General features: G+C 41.0%; 1 pseudogene; it reads right to left on the bottom strand.

Annotated features, from left to right (window-relative positions):
- LOC131696848 (zinc finger protein 160-like) overlaps positions 1–23035 on the bottom strand; it is a 33027-nt pseudogene extending 9992 nt beyond the window's left edge.
- Positions 23036–24298: the final 1263 nt, after the last annotated feature.

The raw sequence follows: 24298 nt of genomic DNA, 5'->3' as shown, positions 1-24298 counted from the left end.
TCTATCGTTTGTTGTTGTTCTTCTCTTTGAAAAGACGCGGAGGTATGACGCAGCCCCGGTTTTGGGGATGGAACTGCTTAACAGTCTCGCGTTTTGATTGGTTCTTGTCTGTCGGAGGAATATGACGTCAACACATTGTGATCAGAGAGAGAGAGAGAGAGAGAGAGAGAGAGAGAGGCCATTAGGTGACGCGATTTGATTGGCTCTTGTAATGCTTATTGCCTATTTCCCGATTACCCCTTGTTCTCTATTCATTGCTTTTATTCCCCTTAACTCGAAAGCTACGTGTTTTTGATAAAGAACATGGTATTCCAAAAAAAGGACATCTTATTTGCTTATGTAATGTCCATTTGTTTATTTAGCACACACCTTTATCCAAGGCGACTTACAGAGACTAGGGTGTGTGAACTATGCATCAGCTGCAGAGTCACTTACAAGTACATCTCAACTGAAAGACGGAGCACAAGGAGGTTAAGTGACTTGCTTAGGGTCACACAATGAGTCAGTGGCTGAGGTGGGATTTGAACCGGGGACCGCCTGGTTACAAGCCTGTTTCTTTAACCACTGGACCACACAGCCTCCTCGAAAGCTACTAGAAAGAGGGCAGCTGGCTCTTTGAGCTTATATATATATATATATATATATATATATATATATATATATATATATATATATATATATATATATATATAGACACACACACAGCGACACAGACATGCTCAAATTTGTTGGTACCCCTCCGCACAAAACGAAGAATGCACAATTTTCTCTGAAATAACTTGAAACTGACAAAAGTAATTGGCATCCACCATTGTTTATTCCATATTTAATAGAAATCAGACTTTGCTTTTGATTTTTTATTCAACATAATATTGTAAATAAGAAAACAAATGAAAATGGCATGGACGAAAATGATGGGACCGCTAACCTAATATTTTGTTGCACAACCTTTAAAGGCAATCACTGCAACCAAACGTTTTCTGTAGCTCTCAATGAGACTTCTGCACCTGTTGACAGGTAGTTTGACATGTGTGATACTAATTAAAGAAACTAATTAGTTTGAAATATCACTATAATACAATTATTTATTATCTTTTCTAAGGGGTACCAACAAATGTGTCCAGGCCATTTTAGAATATCTTTGTAGAATGAGCAATAATTCATCTCTTTTCACAGCTTCTTTGCTTTATTCTATGACATACCAAAGGCATGTGCAAGTATACATGATAAAATAGCTTTTAATTTCATCACTTTTCAGGAGGAATGAAGCATTATTTTAATGAGCTCTAAGGGTACCAACAAATTTAAGCATGTCTGTGTATATATATATATATATATATATATATATATATATATATATATATATATATGCTTCAGTTGTTCAGATATTTGTGACATACTCAATAAAAAAAAATAATTACATCTGACTGTTTGTTTATCCTTTTGTTATTCAGTGTTTTGAATACAACTGTCAGAAAGACTGCTGCAGGGCTTCTAGGCATGAGTATATCTCCGGTCCTTCTAGTGTTAACGAATCACAGTCGTCTATAAGTCATGTTTGTTTCGTATGAATCATGATCAGATATTGGTTGAAACATGTGGAGAAACAGGAGATGACGTTCCACGTGAATCAAGCAAGGGAGTTGACTGTGGCGTCTGTCTCATTGACACATCTTGCTGGACTGATACTGGGGACACTGACTGAGGATGATCATACTAACCATACTCATTTGTTCTTTGATTTCGAGAAACCAATGTCACGTTGGGCCATTGGGGATGTGGACCTTGAGATGGCCATCCTGTGTGTGGTGTTTGTTGTATAAGCATTTGAAACTATTGTGCTTCATGGTCCCTAGACCTTTGATTTTCTTCCCTAATCAATTGTATCATGTCTCTGGTTGGGTTGTTCTCTATTGCAGTCCGTAGTAACCCAACAGCCTGAGATAGTTTGGTTACTACGAATAGTAACCCAACTATCTCAGGCTTTTGGGTTACTACAGACTGCAATAGTCCTCTTTCTCTTTGATGTTTTGAGTGGTACAAACTATTTAGGGCTTGCTGACTGGCCTGTTTCTCCACCGCTTGTGCTGGAATCTATAGCATAAGTGACCTCATCAGTTTCACTTTGTGGATGGTTAGCAGTGGGTGTTTAAAAGAACGGGACTATTATTTCAGGGCCAACCCGAGGATTACAAATAAAACAATACACGCCGCTGTATCGCTTCTCATTGTTTATTGTTTACTGCTGTTTGCCATCAGGCCTTTGGGTTTAAAAATAAAACGCCATTGCACCTGGATTTATCATTGTCTCTCTGATTACTAATCACCTGCACCTGCACACGGCTAACCACTTTGCCACAGGGACGTAGCGAGGTGATCTGTTCCTTTTGTTATGGTTAATGCGAACCCAGAAGGAGAGCACTGGACTCTTGACCGGAGGGTCTTGGGTTCAATCCCAGGTGGGGGACACCGCTGCTGTACCCTTGAGCAAGGTACTTTACCTAGATTGCTCCAGTAAAAACCCAACTGTATAAATGGGTAATTGTATGTAAAAAATAATGTGATATCTTGTAACAATTGTAAGTCGCCCTGGATAAGGGCGTCTGCTAAGAAATAAATAATAATAATTTCCTAGTTTTCAAGGGGAGCCGTGTTCTAAATCAGGAGTGTTTTCTTTGTTTGTCGTGTCTAATTGTATCTTGTTTCTTGTTATTAGACGGCTATCACGATCCGGAGCTGTCGCTACAGACCAGCACTAAACACGAACAACACTGCACTTGATAAACTGCAGCTGCACCACGAGCACTACAGCACTCACTTTACCCTTGTGACCGTGTTTGTGTTCACTGTGTGTGTTTAAATACCGTGGTTACTGTTTCGGGACTGAACCCCTGGATTTAACTGGGCAAGACACATCATTGTGTACAGCCAGTTCTCATTATTCTTTACTGTTGTCATCAGACTTTGGATTATAAATAAACCATAATTTCACCGGTTCTTTGTTGTCTGTCCTTGTTTAAGCACTGCATCATCTCTACACCTGCACACTGCAAACCACTTTGCCACACAGCTTTAGACAAGATTCAAGCTTGGGCTGACACATGTGAATAAATACAAAGTCTTGCACATATGGCACAAAAACAGCATGAATAGTAATGAAATAGAGGAGGCTATGCATGAAAAGTACTTGGGGGTTGTAGTGCATGAATCTCTTAAGAAGCTATAAAAAAGGCAAATAGAATGTTAGGTTATATATTCAAGACAGATGAATTCAAATCAAGAGAAGCTATATTAATTATACAATGCACTGGTACGACCACACCTAGAATAGTGTGTCCAGTTCTGGTCCCCTTATCATAAGAAAGACATTGAGGCATTGGAGAGAGTACAGAGAGCAACACGATTAATTCCAGGACTGAAGGGCATGTCATATGAAGAGAGACTGAAAGAGCTGAATCTGTACAGCCTAGGAAGGAGGAGAGCCAGAGGGGACTTAAGAGGTATTTAAAATTGTCAAGGGGTTTACCAAAGTAACTGCTGAGAATTATTTTTCACACAGGAGTTCTTTGTTTTTCCTCTCCTGAGTGTTAACGGAGCAGAGGTGGGCCGAATGGTCTTTTCTTGTTCTAGAATTTCTTATGTTATTTATAAAAAAGACTAGAAAGAAAAGAAATCAAATGAAGAGAAAAAAAATCAGATGAAATATACAAATAATGAATAATAGTTTTTTGGGGGACGGTATAAAAAAGAAATTAGATCTAATATAAATTTATTAAAGTAAGGAATTTGACTACAGGGATTACAAAAATAAGATACAGTATTCAAAAAATATGTAAAATATATCAATTGTATGCTCAAACTCACTAGCCTAACAGTTCATCTCCAACCAACTCACCCAGACACAACAAGTTTGAGATACAAGGTTTCACTCACAGTAGCTATATACAAAAAACACACGGTTTCTAATGTTTATTTTTACCCTATGATCGCTGAGTTTACGACACTTTTTTTAAAGTTGGAACTACAGTAGCTCCCACACGCTCGGTGCATTACAATGGTGTCACACGATGATACAGTAGCTCCCACACGCTCGGTGCATTACAATGGTGTCACACGATGATACAGTAGCTCCCACACACTCTGTACATTACAATGGTGTCACACGATGATACAGTAGCTCCCACACACTCTGTACATTACAATGGTGTCACACGATGATACAGTAGCTCCCACACGCTCGGTACATTACAATGGTGTCACACGATGATACAGTAGCTCCCACACACTCTGTACATTACAATGGTGTCACACGATGATACAGTAGCTCCCACACACTCTGTACATTACAATGGTGTCACACGATGATACAGTAGCTCCCACACACTCTGTACATTACAATGGTGCCACACGATGATACAGTAGCTCCCAAACACTCGGTGCATTACAATGGTGTCACACGATGATACAGTAGCTCCCACACACTCTGTACATTACAATGGTGTCACACGATGATACAGTAGCTCCCACACACTCTGTACATTATAATTGTGTCACACGATGATACAGTAGCTCCCACACGCTCGGTGCATTACAATGGTGTCACACGATGATACAGTAGCTCCCACACACTCTAAATTACAATGGTGTCACACGATGATACAGTAGCTCCCACACACTCTGTGCATTACAATGGTGTCACACGATGATACAGTAGCTCCCACACACGCTCTGTACATTACAATGGTGTCACACGATGATACAGTAGCTCCCACACGCTCGGAGCATTACAATGGTGTCACACGATGATACAGTAGCTCCCACACGCTCGGTGCATTACAATGGTGTCACACGATGATACAGTAGCTCCCACACGCTCTGTACATTACAATGGTGTCACACGATGATACAGTAGCTCCCACACGCTCTGTACATTACAATGGTGTCACACGATGATACAGTAGCTCCCACACGCTCGGTGCATTACAATGGTGCCACACGATGATACAGTAGCTCCCACACACTCTGTACATTATAATGGTGTCACACGATGATACAGTAGCTCCCACACGCTCGGTGCATTACAATGGTGTCACACGATGATACAGTAGCTCCCACACGCTCTGTACATTACAATGGTGTCACACGATGATACAGTAGCTCCCACACGCTCTGTACATTACAATGGTGTCACACGATGATACAGTAGCTCCCACACACTCTGTACATTACAATGGTGTCACACGATGATACAGTAGCTCCCACACGCTCGGTGCATTACAATGGTGTCACACGATGATACAGTAGCTCCCACACGCTCTGTACATTACAATGGTGTCACACGATGATACAGTAGCTCCCACACGCTCGGTGCATTACAATGGTGCCACACGATGATACAGTAGCTCCCACACGCTCGGTGCATTACAATGGTGTCACACGATGATACAGTAGCTCCCACACACTCGGGCATTACAATGGTGTCATACGGTGACAGTCAGGAGCAGGAAGTATCTTCCTCTCTGTCACATGAACAAAACAAGACAGACAAATAGTCATATGTAACTTCAAAGCTGATTTCATGAAGCACAGCTCGATAAAACAGCTACTAATCAAAAGGTAAACTTATTTTATTATCAATCCTCATTGAAAAGAAAACAAAAGTTACACACAGATTGTTTTAAATTCATTCTGGATGTTTCCAATACAAGCCAATGATGGCCACTGCTTGCATTCAAACAGGCTGTAAATTACATTTAACAACTGCGTCACATCAAATATATTTTATCTGTGTAATATAATGACATTAATATGTTGTGTAATAACTCCTCAATGAAGCACCCCGAGTGAAAAAAGAGCAATCCAGATTCATATATTTTTTTTAAACATTTTTAACCATGTTTTCAATCATGACGTGCCAGGTACGTCTGTATCGCTAAAGAGGTTAATGTTAAAATATAATGTAATTGATTTGCAGAGTCAGTGTGATACCTGGAAAAAAAATGCGATAAAGCCGATAAAGAACCTTGTAGAACTGTGGTTGTGCCGTAGTTCAAAGAAACATTGCAGTTAAAATGGAAGGATTTTTTTTTTAATGCCTGCCCATTAGCATCAACGATTGTACAGTATTTATCGAGATTACTCAGGACTTCAAGGTAATGTTGCATTTTACCCACTGAAAATACATTTTACTCTCAGTGTTAAACGCGTAAGTTACTCCTAGACCCAAAACCTTATCTGGAGCGCTGATGTAAGGTAATGTTTCTTTTTGAATGAACATGGTCCTTAGGGTTTGTCTCCGGTGTGAATTCACTGGTGTGTTTGAAGATGTCCTAACTTGTTGAAACTCTTCCCACAGTCAGAGCACTGGTACAATTTCTCTCCTGTGTGAGTTTGCTGGTGTGTTGTTTGAGGTTACTTAACTGACTGAAACTCTTCCCACAGTCAGAGCAGCTATACGGTTTCTCTCCTGTATGAATTCGCTGGTGTCTTTTCAGATGTTCTGAAACTCTGAAACTCTTCCCACAGTCAGAGCAGCTATACGGTTTCTCTCCTGTATGAATTCGCTGGTGTGTTTTCAGTTGTTCTGAAACTCTGAAACTCTTCCCACAGTCAGAGCAGCAATACGGTTTCTCTCCTGTATGAATTCGCTGGTGTCTTTTCAGTTGTTGTGAAACTCTGAAACTCTTCCCACAGTCAGAGCAGCAATACGGTTTTTCTCCTGTATGAATTCGCTGGTGTCTTTTCAGGTTTCCTAACAGACTGAAACTCTTCCCACAGTCAGAGCAGAAATACGGTTTCTCTCCTGTATGAATTCGCTGGTGTGTTGTCAGGTTTCCTAACAGACTGAAACTCTTCCCACAGTCTGAGCAGCAATATGGTTTCTCTCCTGTGTGAAATTGCTGGTGTGCTTTCAGGGGTGCTGATTGACTGAAACTCTTCCCACAGTCAGAGCAGAAATACGGTTTCTCTCCTGTATGAATTCGCTGGTGTATTTTCAGTTTTCCTGAATTTCTGAAACTCTTCCCACAGTCAGAGCAGCAATACGGTTTCTCTCCTGTATGAATTCGCTGGTGTATTTTCAGGTATCTTAAGTGATTGAAACTCTTCCCACAGTCAGAGCAGCGATATGGTTTCTCTCCTGTGTGAATTTGCTGGTGTGTTTTCAGGTTTCCTAAGCGAATGAAACTCTTCCCACAGTCAGGATATTCTCCACCGCCCGCCCTCGCTTTAGCTGCTGGACTGGAACCTGGAAGATATGAACAGGAAAGAAAGTAAGAGGGGCTGCTTGTAGGCTTAGGGCATGTGGCTGGGTGGGGGAGTGGATTAAAGCAGGGGTTCCCAATTTTTTCTACCCGAGGACCACCTGTTCAGCTGCATCAGGCACTGCGGCCCACTATTAGCACTCCTTGGGAAAATGTCAAATTAAAAACATTTTCTATGTTTAAACCTGTAACATGATAAATAAAGCTAATCTAAACTGTCCTTTATTCATTTGAATAAATAATGTGAAAGATGGAAATCACATAGAATATGCAGAGAGTTAAAAATTCAAACACTTTCATTTTAGTGAATACAATAAATTGCAAAGATTAAACAGACGTTTTTTATCAACCTTTAAAATTAGGTACCTTTGTATAATGGAAAATTCTAGAAATGCAGTTATTTTTCTTGGTTATCAAACAAGAAAGTGCATGTCTCTTATTATTCCCATTCATAAATACCTGAACAGGAATCACTTTTGAGTAAAACCAGTACAACATGCACAAAAACATGACTCTTAAATCCTGATTTCTGAACACTATGCAACTAAAACGTCCAGCCGTCACCTCATGATAACTATCACACATACAATACAGAAGGAAACGAGAGCTTTGCAGAAGTTACTTTTTTCGCAAATACTCTGTACAACCAAATACAACTTGCAAAATCACATTCAGTTAGCTTGCAACATCCCCCCCCACCAAAAAAAAAAAAAAAAAAAAATCAGTGCAGCTGCGCCAAAAGAAAACTTACAATAAATCCACCTGCAGCGAAATCTGAAATCAGTCAAAAAAAAAAATATTATCATTATTATGTTTCAACAAAAAATATTCTAGCGTTATTTTAAGACGTCTGTGAATGAGCCAGTAATCAATAAAATAGCAGTATAACCAAACATTTTAATAAATCAATTAATGGCATGCAACAAGACTTATCAGTTTGATTCATAACTTGATTTAGTTAATATTGAAACATACATCAAAGCACGCAATATTTTAAATGTTAATAGCTACTTAGTGACAAAAAAACATATTCATCATTGGCATTAATTGTAAATGAATGTTATTATAAAAGTTAGTATGGAAACGTTTCTACAAAAGAAAAAAACCCATTCCAGCTCCTCAAAGCTGAGCCCGCAGTACAAATGCATTCAAACTCCTGCAGCTGCCTTTTCTGTTCTTTATACTATAACAAAGTTTACTAATAGCAGTAAATTGCCACAGCGAAAATAATTATGAAAAGGGGGCCAAACAGAGGCTACCAAAAATCCATTTATTGCTACTGAGGAAAAAGGACAAAAGTTGTCTGAACAACATCCTATAGCAAACTTTTGGAAGGCAATAAATATCACTAGAAGTAAAAAATAAAAACACCACAATAACAGTCCCGAACAAACAAAACAATAAAGGCAATATATAAATCACCAAAAAAGCAAACAATGTCCCAGAAAAATCCTACGCAAACACCCCAAAAATAAAGAGCATGAATGGCCATTCAAAAAAAAAAACTGTAATCCAATAGAAATTATTGAAGAAGATCTCACCCTGGCTGCTCTTGATCCGGTGCTGGTTCTGTGAATCTGCAATGCAGTTGTTATAAATCCTTTGAACCAAAAAAACCGGCAAAAACAAACAGAACCCCAAACAAAAAAGGTATGCAGGAAAAAACTGGTGGTCAAGAAAATGCAGCCCGAGCTGTTAGGATAGTTGAAAGAGAAAAACAAAAACTATAATTTTGCAAACAGTGGAAAACAAAAAAGTATAGAACTACAACAAAAGATCCAAACAAACAAAGGGCAGCAGTGTGGAGTAGTGGTTAGGGCTCTGGACTCTTGACCGGAGGGTTGTGGGTTCAATCCCCAGCAAGGGGACACTGCTGCTGTACCCTTGAGCAAGGTACTTTACCTAGATTGCTCCAGTAAAAACCCAACTGTATAAATGGGTAATTGTATGTAAAATAATGTGATATCTGTGTAATGTGATATCTTGTAACAATTGTAAGTCGCCCTGGATAAGGGCGTCTGCTAAGAAATAAATAATAATAATAATAATAAAGGTGAGCAACAACCACACCCCAAAAGTCCTTCCTTCTCCTCCCCCTCCTAAAACAGGAAACAGGAACTCAAGGCCTTCCCCTATCAGGTGACTAGTGGAGGTAAAAAAAGGAGCAAGAACAAATCATTACCGTAAAACCCCCAGTAAAAGGGTAATGAAAAAAAAAACTCAGGTAAAACAAACCAATTGAACGAATACATATATATGCCCTGAAAAGCTCTAAAAATAAGAGACAGGGATAACTATATAAGGCAAACAAAAAAGGAGCTAATAATCAAAAAGAAAAGACATTGCCTGGCCATTATGAATTATGAATAAGCAGGTGATGCATTTCCTGCAACACTGTGTGTGGCTACTGCCACAATACTTTGCAAAACACATTCTTTGGTAGCGGATTCGACATATTGTAATGTTATGAATACTGAACACACTTTTTACATCTGCCAGCAGAGCGATCACATGACCTCAACACCACCCTATTGTCAGAGCTCTCGCTCTACATCCCGCCTACAGGAAGGCAATCTGTTAGCTCTGATTTGTGAATTTCTGCTTTGATTGACAGTCCGTCGATACTCCCTTGCTACACTTTATTTTTCTATAATTACAGCTGCTGCCGACGGCTGCTTATCGTTATTAATAGAAAAAAACACATAGAATGTCATTGCACCCGCGGCCTGAAGGTGGTGCTGTTTGGAACCCCTGGATTAAAGTGTGTGCATTTTAGCTGTGGGGTTTGCTCTGGGTTACACCAGTTTAAAAATGCAAAGTTAAACATAAAGCCTTTCTGTGTGAAAGCAAAGTCAGTAAAGACTGATGCTGGTGAAACCGAGCCCTGGGATCAAAATCTGACTGTGAAGTTCTCCTGTAATGTTTCAGGTCTATTGCCCCTGACAAACCCAAATTACAAATATATCAGCATTAGATTACAATTATATCTCTCTTATGGTATTTTAGGAGTTTTTCCAAATCTTGGGGTAAATCAAATACAAATCGAGTAATCCGTCGCGTATCTGACTGCGGAGGGACCAGAGTAAATACCATTTACTTTTAAAGTGTTCAAATGGATTAGTCATTTTTAGATCAGTATTCTGATTGGACAGGTTTTAAAAGTACTCTAACCAATATGCTCCCTCCCTCTCAACCACACTGTGGATATCACGCAATCTAGAATGACAATGTCACAGCTACTGGGAGTCACTCACCTGCTAGACTGCATTCTGAATGGGAGCGCCCGTCTTCCTTTCCACCTCCTTGCGTGCTGTTGGGAGAGCCTTCCTCTCCAGCGCCTTGCTCTCTCACGCAGATTCTCTCCAGCACCACGCTACACTCTCGCAGGCGTACAGGCTCCAGCTCAGGGATGTTTGGTTTGAAGTCCTCGGATTCTTCCTTCACTGGTTCCATGTGCTCAAACTCTACTTCAGGGGGCTCCCGTTTAATACGGACAGTTTCCAGCACCTCTTCTTGTTTAACAGGAAGGGGTTCTTCTGTCTGGGGGATCTCCAATTCATTGTGCTCAGCTTTAATCTCAGAGACCTCTGGCTGACTGCTGTCACATTGCATCTCACAGAGCTCCTGTTTAATGGGGAGGGAAGCCAGCCCAGAGAACTCCACTCTAATGGGGACAAGTTCAAGTTCAGGGAACTCCTCTTTAATCTGGACAGATTCCATCTTCACACTGTCCATGGCAGCACACGGGATTCTGTTTAGTAGCTGCCGAAAAAAGAAAATCATTGATTTATTTAAATACAGTGTTATGAAGAGCATTCAAGGGACAGACACAATCTGACATTACAGCAGGAGTGGCTTTACTATTGAAGGAACAGTCGTAAACAAAAATACATTTCAAGAATCACAGTTGTGTTAATCACAGATTGATTAACACTAGTGGCAGATTACAGTACTCTAAAGTACAGGATTAAATGCAGTAAAATAGGGAACAGATAAGAGCAAGTAAAGCGCATTAAGGAAGAGTGATAAGTGTCCAGAGGGAAAAGGAGTTTCTACAGGTGCTGTCTGAAGAGGGGAGTCTTGAGGAGGCGCCGGAAGATGGTCAGGGACTGGGCAGTCCTGGCATCTGTAGGAAGGTTATTCCACCACTGCAGGGCGAGGGTGGAGAAGGAGCGGGCTCTGGAGGCAGGGGAGTGTAGAGGAGGTAGAGCCAGTCTTCTAGTGCAGGCGGTGCGGAGAGGTCGAGTGGGGGTGTAGGGAGAGATGAGGGTCTGGAGGTAGCTGGGTGCTGTCTGGTCAAGGCATCTGTAGGCGAGTACAAGAGTCTTGAACTGGATGTGAGCGGTGATCGGGAGCCAGTGGAGTGAGCGGAGCAGTGGAGTAGCGTGGGAGAAGTGAGGCAGAGAGAACACCAGGTGAGCACCATTCTATATACAGTGTTTCTGTGAATTAAAGCATTTGTACTGAACAGATAGGAGAGAGAAGGCTTCCATAAGACCAGACTGGCAGATCTAGACTAGACTTTGCATTGTGCTTTCATGTCGACGAACACACGAGGCAGCCAATCAGAATCATGCATGAAAAGGAAATAAACAAATCCTCCCTCCATCACAGAGTTGCTTTGTTAACAAGCCTGGAACTGCCCAATCACGCACTCATTCGATTGGCTGTGCCTTTAAAGGGCGGGGTCTAGAGGCCCGTCACAGACCTATTGCTGCCAGTCAAACTGACGGGCGGCTTCAGTCTCTGCCAGTCAACTAGCTTTTGAACCCGTCTGACAGGTTTACCAGGTAATGGAAACGCCGCTATATTAGTCATGGAAGAATTATTTTGTGCAAACTGTTCTGGTATATTTGTTTCAGTTTTGTTATAGTTACTTTTTTATATATTATATATACTAGGGGTGGGTTAGAGCATTAATTTACTTAATTAGACCTTTTTAATTGTTTTCAGCTGTTAACAGTTAAATATTTCAAGTTACCTATACCATTTTATAAGTAACTTGAACTCTGCAACAATTAAACAGGTCTAATTAAGCAAATGATCAGTTCAATGAAGGGTGTGGTTAAGTTGGAATGAAAACCAGCAGGCACAGGGGGTGACCAGGACCAGAGCTGGGAACCCCGGGGTAAGAGGACTCTAAATAATTATAATAACTCGAGCACTCATGTATTACTCCAGGACTCACATTTAAATAACATCTCTTCATGAATGGAAGTTCAATATATTTGTATTCACGTGTACCACCTTACTGGGTTCACACTCTTAATGTGTAGACCACTTCAGTTATAAAGAGGAAGGGCTCCTCGAGTCTGCAGCAGAATGATTGACAGCGGGCAGGTTTCATGGGCGGGCGGCCAGCGCTCCAGTTCTTCCTGCTGGAGGCGTGGTCTGGGGAACTTTAAACTTTTTCTTGCACATTGTCTTTTGGACGAGACTGCAATGTTAAAGTCTTTTTTTTTTTTTAATCCGCTGAACCACATACTACAAGATAGTTTTTGTTTTATTTCTAAATGGCGTTTTTTTGCACCAACTTGGATGCAATTGTTATTTATTTGGATTTTGTACTGGGCAGACTGAAATGTTAAAAATATTTTTGGAGCAGGTGAAAATATGGACCTTTGTTAATGGATTTAGCATTGCAACTCCTCCCTATACTAGATGAATGGGTTTTTTCTGGGATTTTTGATCGAACATCCAGGAATATTTAAGACAAGTTGTATTTGTTTGTTCATTGGATCTGCTATTTGCAAGGCTTTCGAGTTACATCTTAAACAGGCTGGCCAGGCTTTGTGTGTAATGATTTAATGTAGTAAAGCTTGTGTTCATTAGTTCAATTTGAATAGATTGACATTTATCTAGTAAGACTTGCATAAGATACAATTAACTTTACCTGAAAGCAAATGTCACTCAGTACTTAACCTATTATTTAATTGTGTGTTACATTAGCATTTAGAAATAGGACTGGCAGGGCGACTAGATTACTCCATGGTCATCGGGACACTGAGACAGGACAGGATTTTAAAGATACCCTTAAACTAAGAGATTAATGTGGAAATTAAGCATTACACCTTAATTACACTACACAGCAATAATAATAATAATAATAATAATAATAATAATAATAATAATAATAATAATAATAAGGAATAAAATGCTTCTCAAAAATCTATTTTTATTTTAATTAATTTAAATGATCGATTCCAGTTGTTCACTCCCTCTGATCGGTGGGAGGAATAGTGAACAGCTGATATGTACAGAGGGAGGAATAGTGAACAGCTGATATGTACAGAGGGAGGAATAGTGAACAGCTGATATGTACAGAGGGAGAAATAGTGAACAGCTGATATGTACAGAGGGAGGAACAGTGAACAGCTGATATGTACAGAGGGAGGAATAGTGAACAGCTGATATGTACAGAGGGAGGAATAGTGAACAGCTGATATGTACAGAGGGAGGAATAGTGAACAGCTGATATGTACAGAGGGAGGAATAGTGAACAGCTGATATGTACAGAGGGAGGAATAGTGAACAGCTGATATGTACAGAGGGAGGAATAGTGAACAGCTGATATGTACAGAGGGAGGAATAGTGAACAGCTGATATGTACAGAGAGAGGAATAGTGAACAGCTGATATGTACAGAGGGAGGAACAGTGAACAGCTGATATGTACAGAGGGAGGAACAGTGAACAGCTGATATGTACAGTGGGAGGAACAGTGAACAGCTGATATGTACAGAGGGAGGAATAGTGAACAGCTGATATGTACAGAGGGAGGAATAGTGAACAGCTGATATGTACAGAGGGAGGAATAGTGAACAGCTGATAAGTACAGAGGGAGGAATAGTGAACAGCTGATATGTACAGAGGGAGGAATAGTGAACAGCTGATATGTACAGAGGGAGGAATAGTGAACAGCTGATATGTACAGAGGGAGGAATAGTGAACAGCTGATATGTACAGAGGGAGGAATAGTGAACAGCTGATATGTAGAGGGAGGAATAGTGAACAGCTGATATGTACAGAGGGAGGAATAGTGAACAGCTGATATGTACAGAGGGAGGAATAGTGAACAGCTGATATGTACAGAGGGAGGAATAGTGAACAGCTGATATGTACAGAGGGAGGAATAGTGAACAGCTGATATGTACAGAGGGAGGAATAGTGAACAGCTGATATGTATTACTTGTTTGATTCCCACAGTAATTAAGCAACAATATTCATCTTAGCAATTTGTCCCGGTGACCATGAAGCCATATGTTCACCTTAACTTGTGGTCATTTATGTGGCGCATATGTAGAATAATATTGTCTGGCATTAGGTTTGAGTACGAAATACTTATTAATATGAATATTAATATGAATGTCAAGGGACCAGCAAAATAATGGGTCTCATCAGTAATTCTTTTTTTATCAGGAGATTAGGCCAAATGCATACTGTGAGTTTTTACTGAAGTTACAGGAAGACTGAAATCAAATCTCAATTACAGTACAATGAAAAGCATATCAATGTAAATACTGTGCTTTCTATTGAAAATACAGCTGTAAGTGAACTTTTAAGAAGTATACATGGCAAATGAACTGCAGTTGAAATGTGCATGTCCCAGCTGCTGTGCTCATTCCTCAGGGTGTGTCTCATAGTGATTCCAGATTCAGGCACATTCTGATCACAGGCATTTTTAAAGCACAGAAGCAAGGCGTCCTCAGCATCAGGTATTGAGCAAATCAGAAACGCTGACGACTTGCATCCAGTTTGCTGTTCACAGGCCTGTATTATTGTATCCCGTTATTTCAGAATGGTTTTCAAAGTGCTTGTGGGAATGTTGAAATCTGCAGCAGCATCTTTCTCGAAAAGCATCAGCAGCCTCAAAACAAAACTAAAATACGGTGCAGCTGATCTTGATGCAAGTTAATACATTTCAAAAAAATACCTATTTTTGGGGACCAATGCACTAATTTATATATATATATATATATATATATATATATATATATATATATATATATATATATATATATATAGTAGGAGATGACATTAAGCATAAAGTATTAATTATGTATTTGATTATAAGTTTCTTTGCTTCTATGTTAAAGTTTTATTTTCATATTTTGATACAGCTTAAATCACATGTAACTAGCTAAGCAAGACATCTGCAGTCTCTCGTATCTTGGTGTCTGGGCAGAGTGCCAAAGTTAGCAGGTGTCTAATCAAGATGTGTGGAGGAGTGGAGACACAGTGTGAAAACAGAACACCACAAAGGACTCGTTTGAAACAGTTTCTAACAGATTAGGTTAAGATAGTCAGTAAAATGCTTAAATGTGACGCACTGTAGAATGTGATAGATTTGGGCGATCCCCCCCCCACCCCCCTTCCCAGGAGGTGTGTTGAAGGTGTGTGATCGCACATTTGTCAGATTTATTTTCCTACACTTCATTATAGATTCTTCCACCCAGTTCAATTCCCCTCTAAATGTTTAACTCCCCAATCTAACCTTTGGCTGTATATCCTAATAAAACCTTCCCTTAGGATTGTGTTCCCATTGGTTTTGTTTGGTTCTTGCATTTATTTCTGCCTGGCACAGGGGGAGTACTGTATCAGTTTTTTTTTTTTTTAACCAATGAGGGGGGGTGGGCGCAGGGGGGGAATCACAGGGCATTGCTGTGACAGAAGACTGGGAGGACGTGCTATACTATACAGGGCATCACTGTGATTGAAGACAGGGGGGATGTGATCTACTATACAGGGCATCACTGTGATTGAAGACAGGGAGGATGTGATATACTATACAGGGCATCGTGGTGATTGAAGACAGGGGGAGGATGTGATCTACTATACAGGGCATCGCTGTGATTGAAGACAGGGAGGATGTGATCTACTATACAGGGCATCACTGTGATTGAAGACAGGGGGGATGTGATCTACTATACAGGGCATCGCTGTGATTGAAGACAGGGAGGATGTGATCTACTATACAGGGCATCACTGTGATTGAAGACAGGGAGGATGTGATCTACTATACAGGGCATCACTGTGATTGAAGACAGGGGGGATGTGATCTACTATACAGGGCATCGCTGTGATTGAAGACAGGGAGGATGTGATCTACTATACAGGGCATCACTGTGATTGAAGACAGGGGGGATGTGATCTACTATACAGGGCATCGCTGTGATTGAAGACAGGGAGGATGTGATCTACTATACAGGGCATCACTGTGATTGAAGACAGGGAGGATGTGATATACTATACAGGGCATCACTGTGATTGAAGACAGGGGGAGGATGTGATACAATATACAGGGCATCACTGTGATTATAGACAGGGAGGATGTGATGTACTATACAGGGCATCACTGTGATTGAAGACAGGGAGGATGTGATATACTATACAGGGCATCACTGTGATTGAAGACAGGGGGAGGATGTGATATACTATACAGGGCATCACTGTGATTGAAGACAGGGAGGATGTGATATACTATACAGGGCATCACTGTGATTGAAGACAGGGGGAGGATGTGATACAATATACAGGGCATCACTGTGATTATAGACAGGGAGGATGTGATGTACTATACAGGGCATCACTGTGATTGAAGACAGGGAGGATGTGATATACTATACAGGGCATCACTGTGATTGAAGACAGGGGGAGGTTGTGATATACTATACAGGGCATCACTGTGATTGAAGACAGGGAGGATGTGATATACTATACAGGGCATCACTGTGATTGAAGACAGGGGGAGGATGTGATATAATATACAGGGCATCGCTGTGATTGAAGACAGGGAGGATGTGATCTACTATACAGGGCATCACTGTGATTGAAGACAGGGAGGATGTGATCTACTATACAGAGCATCACTGTCATTGAAGACAGGGAGGATGTGATCTACTATACAGGGCATCACTGTGATTGAAGACAGGGAGGATGTGATATACTATACAGGGCATCACTGTGATTGAAGACAGGGAGGATGTGATCTACTATACAGGGCATCACTGTGATTGAAGACAGGGAGGATGTGATATACTATACAGGGCATCGCTGTGATTGAAGACAGGGAGGATGTGATATACTATACAGGGCATCACTGTGATTGAAGACAGGGAGGATGTGATATACTATACAGGGCATCACTGTGATTGAAGACAGGGAGGATGTGATATACTATACAGGGTATCACTGTGATTGAAGACAGGGAGGATGTGATGTACTATACAGGGCATCACTGTGATTGAAGACAGGGAGGATGTGATGTACTATACAGGGCATCACTGTGATTGAAGACAGGGGGGATGTGATATACTATACACGGCATCCAGGTGATTGAAGACAGGGGGAGGGTGTGATATACTATACAGGGCATCATGGTGATTGAAGACAGGGGGGATGTGATCTACTATACAGGGCATCACTGTGATTGAAGACAGGGAGGATGTGATGTACTATACAGGGCATCACTGTGATTGAAGACAGGGGGGATGTGATCTACTATACAGAGCATCACTGTGATTGAAGACAGGGAGGATGTGATATACTATACAGGGCATCACTGTGATTGAAGACAGGGAAGATGTGATATACTATACAGAGCATCACTGTGATTGAAGACAGGGAGGATGTGATCTAATATACAGAGCATCACTGTGATTGAAGACAGGGAGGATGTGATCTACTATACAGGGCATCACTGTGATTGAAGACAGGGAGGATGTGATCTACTATACAGGGCATCACTGTGATTGAAGACAGGGAAGATGTGATATACTATACAGAGCATCACTGTGATTGAAGACAGGGAGGATGTGATGTACAATACAGGACATCACTGTGATTGAAGGCAGGGAGGATGTGATCTACTATACAGAGCATCACTGTGATTGAAGACAGGGAGGATGTGATGTACAATACAGGGCATCACTGTGATTGAAGACAGGGAGGATGTGATCTACTATACAGGGCATCACTGTGACTGAAGACAGGGAGGATGTGATCTACTATACAGGGCATCACTGTGATTGAAGACAGGGAAGATGTGATATACTATACAGAGCATCACTGTGATTGAAGACAGGGAGGATGTGATGTACAATACAGGACATCACTGTGATTGAAGGCAGGGAGGATGTGATCTACTATACAGAGCATCACTGTGATTGAAGACAGGGAGGATGTGATGTACAATACAGGGCATCACTGTGATTGAAGACAGGGAGGATGTGATCTACTATACAGGGCATCACTGTGACTGAAGACAGGGAGGATGTGATCTACTATACAGGGCATCACTGTGATTGAAGACAGGGAGGATGTGATATACTATACAGGGCATCTGGGTGATTGAAGTTTTGCACTGGACATGACCTCATAAAATCGAAAGCAAAAGAAAAAAACATGATAAAAGAAAATAACCAAACCACCAAAGACAACATTTACCTGCTAGATGCTTTCAAAACATGTATTACCTATTAAATGTTACCTCAAGTTCAATGTACAAATAAAACGTGGATTCGTATCATTTGTTTTAGAAGCATCAATATTGTAATTGTCGTTCCGGTACTTTAAGATGTAGGACTACACCACTGTGTGTCAGGTTGCTGGTACCAGCAGATTTGCTGTACAGCCATCCTTTTTAGATTTTTCCACACGTGACTTTGCTTTGCAGAATTTAAGCAGCTCAAAATCTGTGTGCTTGTGCTATATTTTTTTTTGTGTAGCACAGCTGAAATTACGAGGGAAGTATTTATCTCTTGAGATAATAGCTGACATTTTCCTCAGTCTAACCAAATATACCAGTGGTGTTCAAATACCGGTTACAGTATTGCCTGATGAATATCGCAATATACCATATACAGGTATTATCACACACCTCTACTCTGGCACGCTCCTGTCGCTTCTTCCTCAGCTACATATACAGAATTCGCCCCTTCCTCAACGGCTACTCCACACAGCTCCATGCCCTGGTACTGTCCCGCCTTGACTACTGCAACTCTTTCCTGGCTGGCCTCCCTGCCTCTGCTATCCGTCCGCTCCAGCTCATCCAAAACTCTGCTGCTCGTCTTGTCTTTTCCCTTCCTCATTTATCCCACGCTACACCGCTGCTCTGCCCTCTGCACTGGCTCCCTATCGCTGCTCGCATCCAATTCAAAACTCTTGTAGCTTTCTGCTCCCTCCTATCTCCAAACTATCATTTCTCCCTACACCCCGTGATCGCCCCCTCCGCTCCTCCACCTCTGGCAGACTAGCTGTACTCCCCCGGTACACTCCCCCACCTCCAGAGCCCCCTACATCTCCATCCTTGCCTCCCAGTGGTGGAATGGCCTACCCACGGATATCAGGACTGCTCAGTCCCTGACCACCTTCCAGCACCTCCTCAAGACACACCTGTTCAGACAGCATCTGTAAACCTCACAACTCTCCACTATACTGGACTAGATGGCACCCAATTGTACCAGTACTTGCATCAGCTTGTACTTGCACTGAACTGCTCCATACCTTGCTGCATTCAACTACTGCTCCTAACTCTAACTACTTCCCATGTCTTGTATCTGGTTTTACTCTTATAGGTAACCGTACTCACTTTTGTTTGTAATTGCTCTTATTTGAAATCATTCTCATCCATGTATCATTCTTACTACGTGTTCTTACTGGACTTTACTCATGTAAGCAGATATTTACTGTTTTAGCTGCTCTCAGTGGAACTCGCTCTTTACTGTATTCTTTATTCTGCTCTTACTTGAATTTGATCTCACTGTACGTTCATAACTGCTCTTACCTGTATTATGATATTCTGTAATGTGATATTTTATAATGCAATACTTTGTACTGTGATCCCTCCTAACAATGGTGCACCATGTACTGCGCTTACCCAGGCATGTGCAGATGATTTACCTCAGAAAACAAGTGAACGGACATCTGAACAGGGTACCATGTACTGAGTTTGGACTTATTTTTAAATTTTTTTTTTTTCACAGCTCAGGAAATGTATGTGACTAACTGATGAGCAACAGCTTGTGTTATCTAACATTGTAAACATGTAGGATTCTGTGTGTGATCTACAGTTTGTCTTGTTCCTACTGATTTGTGCAGCAGTCAATCACAACATTGACAGCGTACCATTTTTCGATGTCACACGGGTCAAGTTTTGGTACCAGTATCACATTCTGATGATGTACCACGTTCTGCACCTACACCGGCTTTCAGCCACTTCCTGTAGCGCGATACACTCTAAATACTTTTTGTCAAAATAACAGAAACAACCGCGTCTATATCATTTAGTTTAAAACAACCGCGTCTATATCATTTAGTTTAAAACAACCGCGTCTGTATCATTTAGTTTAAAACAACCGCGTCTATATCATTTAGTTTAAAACAATCGCGTCTATATCATTTAGTTTAAAACAACCGCGTCTATATCATTTAGTTTAAAACAACCGCGTCTATATCATTTAGTTTAAAACAATCGCGTCTATATCATTTAGTTTAAAACAACCGCGTCTATATCATTTAGTTTAAAACAACCGCGTCTGTATCATTTAGTTTAAAACAACCGCGTCTGTATCATTTAGTTTAAAACAACCGCGTCTATATCATTTAGTTTGAAACAACCGCGTCTGTATCATTTAGTTTAAAACAACCGCGTCTATATCATTTAGTTTAAAACAACCGCGTCTATATCATTTATTTTAAGGCACCTGCAGTGAAAACAATATAACATTTTTAAAAAGTACTTTTGTAATCAAGAACATTGTTTTATAAAGTCATTAACACAGACAGACGTGCTTATCTCTCAGCGCGCAATGCGTTTCCATGTAGTTTATATTCAATATGAATCTACAATCACGTGTAGTTTCGTACAGTAGCTGTTCAGTTCAGTCGGGATTTATCCCAGACACTAGGAGAGCACAAAATTGACCGGCTGAAAATCCTGTGACTAACAGTAATAATATAGCAGCAGGCAGAGGCTTCGTGTCCCGTTAGATTTTCTGTCACAGGTCTGAGTTGAATGTTAATTGAATCGGTCTTGCTGAGGAGGCTCGCCATGGCTTGTTCATTCAGGATCTGCAACACCACTGCGTCGAGAACAACGAAACATGAATTAAAAACAACATGGAACTTACTTTCTGAATCGTCAACGAGTGCCCAACACCATTTAAATAAGTGAAGAACAACTCTGCGGGGCTCGGTCAGGTTTTTAACTTCTGACTGTTGTTCTTATTCTCTTTGAAACGACGCTGTGTCTGAAACAGAGACATGAAAACATTATAGATAGGATAGAAATAGATAGGACGCGCCTGTACAATCACTCCGAGAGGCAGCCTGCAAACCGCCGGCCATATTACAACATTTATTCAGATCCCAGTAAGCAAGTATTAATATTTATAAATATCTAAAGAATGTAAATCTATCTAGCAGTATTATTATTATTATCTGTTACCTGTGAAAGGTGAGCCCCCTCCTCAACGAGTCTGCGGACTTCTGAGCAGTTTATAGCTGCACGTCGATGTCGGATAAATAACGTATTTAAACATAATATATACGTCACTGAAGTTCTTATGAGCCGAGTGTCGTGGAAATTCTATTGAAAGGAAGAGAGACTGTAGATTCTCAAACAGCAAGCTTTATTAAGATTTGCAAACCTGGAGCTAGTCACAACACTCAGTGCAGAGTCAGTTAGAGAACAAGCCCACATAGCTCTGCCTAGCTTGGATATTTATAGGTACCTCCGCAAACTGTCTAAGTGACAGTTGGGCATGTAACAACTTGAGCGAAACTCTTGCATACAGAGGAGACAGAGAACATATTTTTAGTAGAACAGACGGTCAAAAGTGTGGTTCAAAAATTCTGCAATCGGTTGCCACCTGTCAACGTTCACATTTAGCAGACAGGATGCTGTGGTTACCCCCCTCGCTGACAGCAGCATTATTCTGCACGTAGCTATTTGTTGCAAGAATAAGATACAGAGTGGAAAAGTACAAACAGTTACAGGGTGGAACAATACAAGTTCTTCCATTAAAGTATGTGTTCTTAACATTGTCGAGAATACCTTGTATTGTGAATTTTCTACCACATGAGTCAGTCACATAACAAGTTTGTATTCCTTAGTGAAGCAGCTGTGTGAGCATATACTGTAAATCTGTATCCTTGTTAGGAGGGAGCACTCTTTCTGTTTCTTAGTGGGAGGGAGCAGTTCAGTCTCTGTGCCTCAAGCCTGCCCTGGACTGGAGGGAGCACCCTTTCTCTTAGGGGGGTGAGGGATGGTGGGAGGGAGCAGTTCAGTCTCTATGCCTCAAGCCAGGCCTGGCCTGGAGGGAGCACCCTTTCTCTGAGTTCTGAGTACGCAGAGTCAGTAAGCATAATATATACCTTGTAACCTACAGTTATTGCGAGCCAATCACAGAAGCTTAGCTCAGTATACGTTGGATAGCAACAGCTTGGAAGATTAAGATGAGACCAATCATATACAATAATAACAACTTATCTAATTTACAAGCATCCTGTCAGCTGTACCTATTCTAACCAGGTCGGTGACATTTCTGAGAAGTGTCACGGATGCAGCTTGCGGTTACTAAATAGAGAGAACTTCCTCTTTCTAGCTGGTAGTCAGTATCTTTCCATCCCTTATATGGGCCTCCTGCACCTGCTAAAAGAAAGAGGAAACATGCACAATAACAACTACCAGTGCGTGATGTACATTACTATATGATACCTAAATCTTACAACGCATATTAACATTTAAACCTTAGCATGCAAACCCTAGACAATCGTAGCAGTAGCAACAATGTAATTATCCCAGCACAGGTGAGGGATGGAGGGAAGGAGCAGTTCAGTCTCTGTGCCTCAAGCCAGCCCTGGACTGGAGGGAGCACCCTTTCTCTTAGGGGGTGAGGGATGGAGGGAGGGAGCAGTTCAGTCTCTATGCCTCAAGCCTGCCCTGGACTGGAGGGAGCACCCTTTCTCTTAGGGGGTGAGGGATGGAAGGAGGGAGCATTTCAGTCTCTGTGCCTCAAGCCTGCCCTGGAGGGAGCACCCTTTCTCTTAGGGGGTGAGGGATGGAAGGAGGGAGCAGTTCAGTCTCTGTGCTCAAGCCTGCCCAGGGCTAACCCAGGGGGGAGTACTGAAGCCAGTGGTTTTTAATGTGATATTAAAGAAGCCAGTCAGTGCATTTGTTTTGTGTGTTTTTAATTCATTCTAAATTATTATTATTAATTTATTTCTTAGCAGACGCCCTTAACCAGGGCGACTTACAATTGTTACAAGATTTCACATTATACATTATTTCACATTATACAGATATCACATTATTTTACATACAATTACCCATTTATACAGTTGGGTTTTTACTGGAGCAATCTAGGTAAAGTACCTTGCTCAAGGGTACAGCAGCAGTGTCTTCCACTGGGGATTGAACCCATGACCCTCCGGTCAAGAGTCTTAAATGTCATCAGTCACAATTCATGAAAACCAGGGACCGGTTGCACAAAACACCTCCAGGTAACCCTTTACTGCACAGAGCACTGACATCATCATCATCATCATCATAATAAAACACTACAACAGTCTAGCAACAGTCTTCTCTAATCTCTTATTACACTGAACACTGCATCCATATGTTAATAATACTGCAAAGAGCCTCCAGCATGAGTCAGTGCAGCTCCACTGCAACATATCCTAACTCCTGCATTGGGAGACAGTGGACACAACCCTTCATGTATTATCTACATGATTGGTCAACACAGAAAAAAGACTGAGACAGTAAAGGTTTCTCCTTAGTGGTATTCTGTTTATATCACAATTACAATTTATGGAAGAAGTTTGAGCCTAAACTAAACACTGGGGGTGAGTCTCTGGAATGGGTTAACGCAGAATGATGCACTCAGTACAATTATTATTATTATTATTTATTTCTTAGCAGACGCCCTTATCCAAGGCAACTTACAATTATTACAAGATATCACATTATACATTATTTCACATATCACATTATTTTTACATACAATTACCCATTTATACAGTTGGGTTTTTACTA

The sequence above is a fragment of the Acipenser ruthenus genome, chromosome 41 (genome assembly GCF_902713425.1).
Source record: "Acipenser ruthenus chromosome 41, fAciRut3.2 maternal haplotype, whole genome shotgun sequence".
NCBI lineage: Eukaryota > Metazoa > Chordata > Actinopteri > Acipenseriformes > Acipenseridae > Acipenser > Acipenser ruthenus.
Note: the sequence above shows the minus strand (reverse complement) of the source record. Positions and strands in the feature narration are given on the sequence as shown.